The following is an 8,325-nucleotide window of genomic DNA, read 5'->3' as shown; positions in this document are numbered from 1 at the left end:
TTATAAAAGTACTTATTTAGTTATTACTTATATTTATTATATCTTAGTAGATATTTAGTGCACCTATTAGTATATAGGTCCTATAACTTAGCTTAGGTCTAATATTCTAAGTTCTAATATATATATCCTTTCACTCCTTATTTAACCTTCTTAAGGATTTATATATTTAGTTAATATACTTCTAGTTCTACTAACTATTTCCTATCTAGTTATTATAGCTATGCTGTATAATAATCTGCTTTATTATTATCTTTTAGGGAATTTTTCTAAGATATCTTAGGAATCTTATAGGGCTACTTCTTATTAGGATTAAGGCTTATCTACTAAGTTCTATACTCTTTCTTAAGTAGATTAATAGGTTAGTTAATTATAGTCTAATCTATTATAGGAAAGTCTACTTAATCTAGCTCTTTATAGTTAGTCTTTTCTTTATTAGTACTAATAGCCTGATGTCCCTTATCTTTAGTAAGTATTATCTATTTATAAATAAGTTCTTTAGGTATAATATTTTCCTACTTAATAGAACTATACCTATTACTAATTAGTAAATCTTAATTAGTTACTATAAGGATACTAGGTTCTTTAGTAAGCTAATTACTTTTTATACTTCTATACTCTATAGAGTCTTCCTCTTAAAGCTTCTTCTTAATCTTATTATTATTAAGGGTTATATATTCTTTAAATAATTTTCTTAACTACTTATTACTCCTTTTCTTTAGAGTTATAGTACTAGTTATGTTATAAGCTCCTCTTTTTATAGTATAAAATTCTACTATTACCCTAAGCTATTTCTTATTTCTATACTACTAACCCTTCCTAGGTTCTTACTTATAGTCTTTTAATATATGTCCTAGTTTCCTATAATAGAAATATAACTTATTATATTATTACTATTCTCTTTCCTCCTTAGAAAGTGTTAATTATATTATATCTAATTCTATTAGTTATAGCCTATAAGGATCTAAATATCCTTAGCTCCTTAGCTAAGCTGGCCTCCTATTATTTAATTAATAATTTATAGTATACTTATTACTAAAACTTCCCTAGTTTTATTCCTTCCTGCATATAGTAAAGTTATAGAGTTTATTATTAATCTTAACTACTTACTTAATTATTTTACTTAATATTTTTAGTCTATCTATCTAGATTAGTTTCTCCTAGATATCTATCTTTAACCCTTCTTTAAAATATACTATGTACGCGTCTGCATCCTAATCTAAATAAGCTATAATCTATTAAAACTTTAAGATATAATTATTTACAGACCCTATTTATTTAAGTTACTATAATTATCTTTCTATATTTTATTCTTTATTAATATTACTAAATATTCCTTTAAGTTATTTCTTAAACTCTTTATAACTAGTGAATATTATAATAGTCTTATTATCTTATAAGTCTTTAGTATATATCTAGTAGTCTCTCATAAAGGGTTTAAACTAATTAAACACAGGTCTAGTAAGATATATAACTATAAATAAGACCTTATTAGATTTATTAATAAGTACCTTGTGATTTATTTATATATATATATCTATCTATGTTAAGAATGTATGTAGTTTAGATTATATCCTATTAAATAGTTCTAGAGGTTAGATCTTAATAGGTTTAACTGTAAGTTAACCTTCTAATTATTAGATATACTCCTAGAGCTATTCTACCATTCCTGTTAGACCCTTAACTATAGTCTAAGATTATATAGTTATTTACTACTGCAGTGCTGCCCTTCTAATATTTAAGCTAATAGAGGTTAATGCACTTCCTGCTATAATATTTAATATTAAGAGTTAATTAAACTTCCTAAAGTAATTTATACTATATAGTATTTAATTTATTATACCCTAGGATCTATCTCTGCTATTCTCTGCTAGTTAACTACTTTAGGAGTAAGGTGATATAATCCCTAGACTATATCTAATACTTGCCTGAGGCCTACCACCCTGGTAGCCTAGTGATGTAATGATATAATAACCTTACTAAGGTTAAGGATAATCCAAAGGTAATATAAGAATAATAATAGTAGAGATAGAAGTAAGGCCTATTAAGTATATATACTTAATAGTAGGAGAGTAACTAATGAATTAGACTAGTAAACTTATACTTAAGTAAATAATTATTATTAAATATAAGGAACTAAACTAAGATCTCTAGATATAATAATAATAAGTGTCCTTATATATTTATAGTCCCTTTTGATAATAGTTATGGTAGGTGGTAGGGTGGTATATTAGTAGATATCTATAATACTAAGATACTAACTATATTATATACCTTTCTACTATATTATATACCAGGTATATCCCCCTTCCTAGTGAATCTAGCCTAGTGCCCTAGGGCACTATGGAGTAATTCTGGATGATGATGGAAAGGCTATAGTTATATATAGTTCCTGTATTAGAAACTATGGTCTTCCCACAGTTTAATGACTATGATTTGGTTAGTTATCACTGCTCCATAATTCTGCCCGTCACATCCGCCTAGCGCTAGTACGGCTGTGTTGGTGTTGTAACAGTTAAAAACTATTAATCTAAAGTATTTTCTATTAAATTAGGGATAATTAATATAAGGGATTTTATTAAAGTTAAATTATTAATAGTATTTCTAAGGGTTAATAGATTAAGGCTATTATAATTTAGATTAATCCTTTATAAGGGGTTTTAAACCTTCCTAAGAATTAAGTATTATATATTTACTTAATCTAGATATACTACTAGATAGGATATTTATAATTATTAAGGATGTAGGGTCTTTAAAGAGTATAAGGATAGGGGATAGGCTAGCAGCTACTCTATATATATCTTATTAACTTTAAGGGATTCCAGTCTTCTTTTATATTTTAACCTAAGCTAAGAAGGAATGTAAGGTCTAACTAACTATATAAATAGTAATAATAATCACTAGATATCTTTGCACATCTGATAGACTTCCCCAAAGTCATATACATGCTGTTTGATATCACAGTAGCTATAGCTATTAAGGTGCAGAATATTTATGCTATAAGTATTATAGCAGCTATATCTTCCCTAGTTATCTACTATAAATCACCTTGTATGCAGATTCAGGCCTTTATTTTAATTAAATAGCCTTCTTAATTAAATTTATATATAAAAACCTATTTTAATGGAATGACCTGCTTACCTATAGGCCTTTAAACCTTCTTAAAAGTCCCTTAGGCTACTAGAGCACTGTGTTCTAGCTCTATAGCTGCCTAGAAGAGTTTTTTAAGTGGATGCTTTTATATTACCTTCTAGCTCTTAGGTAGAGGAGGTGTTAGACACAGCAAACCTATACATAGCCAAACTGCAGGGATCATGTATGTGGCATGTGACCTACAGAGATATTACTAACTACTAAGGTGTGAGATACTTATACCTTAGTAATTAGTTCTACTATAAAGGTATTACTACTACTATATTATCTACTATTTAATAAGGAGTATTCTATAGGTGCTCTTATAGTTCTAATTACTCTACTATATTAAGATAACCTAGTAGGAGTACTTTTATATATTTTACTAAAGTAAGATAGTTTCTACTAAGAGCATCCCTAATGTAGGATAACTATAACCTAATAATATAAATATATATATAAATTAATATAGAGGCAGTACCCTAACTACTCTAGAGCATAATAATATTATTAGGTAAAGATCCTCTTAATTCTTAAGAGAAGATTTCCTAGCTATACAGAGATAGGTTACTAAACTAGAGTAGATTAAATATAATAATAAGATGCTTAAAAAGCTTAGTAAAACTATTATATATATATAGTAAATATAGGGTGTGTAAGACTAGACTATTACCCTATCTATATAAACTATTCAGGGCAAACCTAAGCAAAACATACCTAATAAACTAATAACTATAAGTAATGAGATGTAGATACCCCTTAGAACTAGATCTATGCTACCTATAGTATATGTAAATAATAATAAGTAAGATGACTTATTAGATATAGGTCCTAAATTAGTACTAAAGGCCTTATTCACTACAGGTTTCTAATTTAAAAATATACATAACTATATAAAATTTGTTAATAGTATAATAGTATATTTTAAGTAATATTCTTAATACTATACTAAGAACTACTAAAAGATTAAAGTAGTAGTTCTACTGCTTACTAATAAAATACTTAGCTAGTAAATAAGATATTATAAGTTATTACCTATAAAGTAGATATAGGAGTAACTTACCTAATTCCTACTAAAGTAAGTTAATAATCTAAAGACCTTAGTATATAATACTATGCAGAAATATATAGATACTAGGTAATTAGAGTTATAGATAGTAGCTAACTTTATAGTATACTTAGAGTAATAGAAATCCTAGCTTAGTATTAGCTACTTAGATAAGTAAAGGAAGATCTAACTCTAGATAAAACTATATACTAGTATATAAAATAAGATTCTATAATACTAGATTATAGAGGACCTCTTATATAGTAGTTATATTAATAAAGTTATATCTATTAAGAGCTAAATAGTAGAATATAAAGATAGCTTATTAAGAAGAGTAGATATATCTAGCTATAGAGGCTACTAGAGATAAGATAGAGGCCTAGGATTAAAGAAATATAGTTTCTATAACTAAAAGGAGCACTACTCTAAGGAAGATAGAGGTCTAATTAGATACTATAGCTATAATAGTAAAGGCTATATTATAATTAGATGCCTAAAGTATATTAAGGGTAATATAGAGTTAAAAAACTAGATAGCCTAATAATATATATAGTAGTAGTACTAGGCCTAAGTAAGAGAACTATAAATATTATATCCTTAATACTAAATATAAAAGTAGCTATAAATAAACTAACTAATAATATAGCTAGGAAGGACATTAGCTTACTCCTAAATATAGGTATATAGGGGAACTTTATTAATTAATATTAGGTAAAAGAAAACCTACTACTATAAGTAATAGGCATGCCTTACTAAATTAAGGCTATTAATAGCTAAAAGGTAATATTATATAGAAGATATTATCTATATATTACTACTATAAATGCATGGGGAACACCCTAAAGTATTAAGATAGAATTTTATATAGTAGATATAATAGGGCATGACTTTATTCTAGGGTGGCTATAGCTAGTAGTAGTAAACCTAATAATTAATTTTATATAATATATATAGGAATATTAGGTAGATAAAGATCTAGCTAATATATCTAGGGTAGAAGTTATATTACTAGAAGAATATATAAAGAGTATCCTAGCTAGTAATATAATATTTATTATCTATCTATAGGAGATAGTGGAAGGAGAAATACTCTTATTCTTTACCTTAATAGTAGAAGAATTAACACTCCTAGAGTAATACTAAGAGTTTATAGATATCTTTTCTAATAAGGAAGTTAATATACTTACTCTAAATATAGAGTATAACTATACTATTAAGCTAGAACTAGGGAAGYAGCCCCTATTTAGGCTAATATATAATCTCTCTACTATAGAGCTATAGGTCTTAAAAAAATATATTAAAGATATACTAGAAAAGAGGTAAATAAGATAATCTAAGAGCCCTATAGAAGTACTAATCCTTTTTACTCTAAAGAAAGATAGTAGTCTATAATTATATATTAACTATTAAGGTCTAAATACTATAATAATTAAGAACTACTACCCCCTGCCCCTAATTAGTAAGATACTAGATAGGCTATTAGGAGTAAAGATCTTTATATAGCTAGACCTATATAATATATATCACTAGATCTAAATTAAACCTAGTGATGAGTAGAAGACTATATTTAGAATATAGTATAAGTATTATAAATACTAAGTAATGCCTTTTAGACTAGTTAATATACTAGCCACCTTCTAGATATATATTAATAGTGCACTAAGTAACCTACTTAATATTTATTATATTATCTACCTAGATGATATATTAATCTACTCCTAGAATAAGAAAGAATATAAGAAGCATATCTAAGTAGTGCTATATTAACTATAGAAAGTAAAACTATATACTAAGCTTAGTAAATATATATTCTATATTAAAGAAGTAGATTTCCTTAGCTTTATAGTTAGAATTTATAGTATATATATAGAACCTAAGTAAGTTAAAACTATTATAGAATAGCTAATACTATATAGTATTAGGGAGATATAGATCTTCCTAGGGTTTATAAACTTCTATTATTAATTTATTAAAAAATACTTAAAGATCACCACACCCCTATCTAAATTAATAAAGAAAGATAATAAAATTATATAATTTATACTAATATAGGAGGTATTAAGAGTATTTAAAGAGCTAAAGTAATACTTTATAACTATATTAGTATTATAGTACTTTAACCCAGAATTATAGGTCTATCTATAGATAGATATATTAAAATAGGTAATAGCTAGAGTGCTTACTTAGCTATTTAGAGTAGAATAGTATCTAATAGTATTTTAATTAAGAAAGCTTATTATAGTAGAGAAGAACTACTAAATATATAACTCTAAACTACTAGTAATAGTAGAATACTTTAAGTAATAGAGATACTACCTAAAAGGGAGTAAGTTCCCTATTCTAATACTATCTAACTATATTAATTTATACTATTTTATAATAATAAAGAAGCTAAATCTATATTAGATAAGATAGATAGAATACTTATCTATATTTAACTTCTTAATTAAATACTGCCTAGGGACTAGCAACCCTGCTAATATATCTAGTCATCACCTAGACTACACTAATAAGGCTAAAATTAATAATATAGACCTACTATAGCTATCTATACTATAAAATAAGCTATATATAGGACTTCTATAACTAGATAACCACCTCCTGTAAAATAAAATAAAAGTATATATAGTATAGCTTAGAGAGGTGTAAGAGATAAGCTAGGAGTATCTTATAGATATCTAAATAAAAGCTACTACCTATAGATAGAACACACTAATAGATAAGAGAGATACTACTAGTAATATAGGGGGTCTAGACCTTTTAGTACTATAGAGTAATATATATAAGATACTTATCTCTAAAATAGCCTATACTACAGAAATCCTAGTAGCTATAGTAGACCTACTATATATAGTTTAAGATATTAATATATTTACATAGTAGAAACTACTAGATATAGCTATAGAAGATGCAGATAAGCTAAGTCTCTTAATATAGAAGGTTATAGATAGACTTCTATAATATAGAAACTATATCTATATACTAAAATCCACAGTACTGCACATAGAAATTATAAAAATAAACTATAATAACCTATAGGGGGGTTATCACTAATATAGATATATCTTAGAAAATATTAAATATAGATACTATTAGTATAAGTTAGTGTAAGATATTAAGAGGTATATAGATAAGTATAATATCTACTAGAGAATTATAGTATACTAGTATAAGCCCTATAGTAAGCTAGAACTACTACCTACTCCTATAAAGCTAGTATAGTAGATAAGTATAGACTTTATTACAGGCCTCCTATCTTTAAAATAGTAGGGGAAGGTATATAATATAGTACTAATTATTATTAATTTATTTATTAAATACTTACTATACATCCCTATAAGGAAGGATATTAATATAATATAGCTAGTGGAAATATTCTATAAAAAGGTTATATCACTATTTAGTATGCTAATAAACCTTATATTAGATAGAGGTAGCTTATTTACTAGTATATTCTAGTCTACCCTCTGCTACTACCTAGAAGTATATAGAAGGCTATTAATAGTATTCTATCTATAAACTAATAGGTAAACTAAATATATAAATTAGGTGCTAGAGTACTACCTGTAAGTATATATTAGCTAGATATAAGATAACTAGGCTAGTTAGTTATTAATAGTATAGTTTATCTATAATAATACTATATATAGTATACTAGGTACATCACTATAAAATATACTTATAGGCTTTAAGGCTAGCCTATAGATTAATATCTAAATTCTAGAAGAATATACTAAGGTACTAGCTGTAATTAATAAAGTAGTAGAGCTAAATAAGAACTATATAAAGTTATATATACTACTTATAAGATTAAAAGAGTAGATAAAGAAGTAATATAATAGAAAGTATACTAAAATATTACTAAATATTAAAGACTATATAATACTATAAGTAAAGAACATCACTATCCCTAGGCTAAACTAGAAGCTAATAAGTAGAATACTTAGGCTATTTAAAATTATTAAGAAATAGGGAAAATAAGTATATAAACTATACTTACTAGACTTATAGAGAAGAATATATAATATATTCTATATCTCTCTACTTAAATTATATAAGAGAGATACTAAGTAAGCACCTTACCTAGGGCCTATAATTATTAAAGATAGTAAAGAATAGGAGATAGCTACTATCCTTAAATACTAAAA

The sequence above is a fragment of the Aspergillus viridinutans genome, assembly GCF_018404265.1.
Source record: "Aspergillus viridinutans IFM 47045 DNA, scaffold_1, whole genome shotgun sequence".
Lineage (NCBI taxonomy): Eukaryota > Fungi > Ascomycota > Eurotiomycetes > Eurotiales > Aspergillaceae > Aspergillus > Aspergillus viridinutans.
This window is presented reverse-complemented; position numbering follows the sequence as displayed.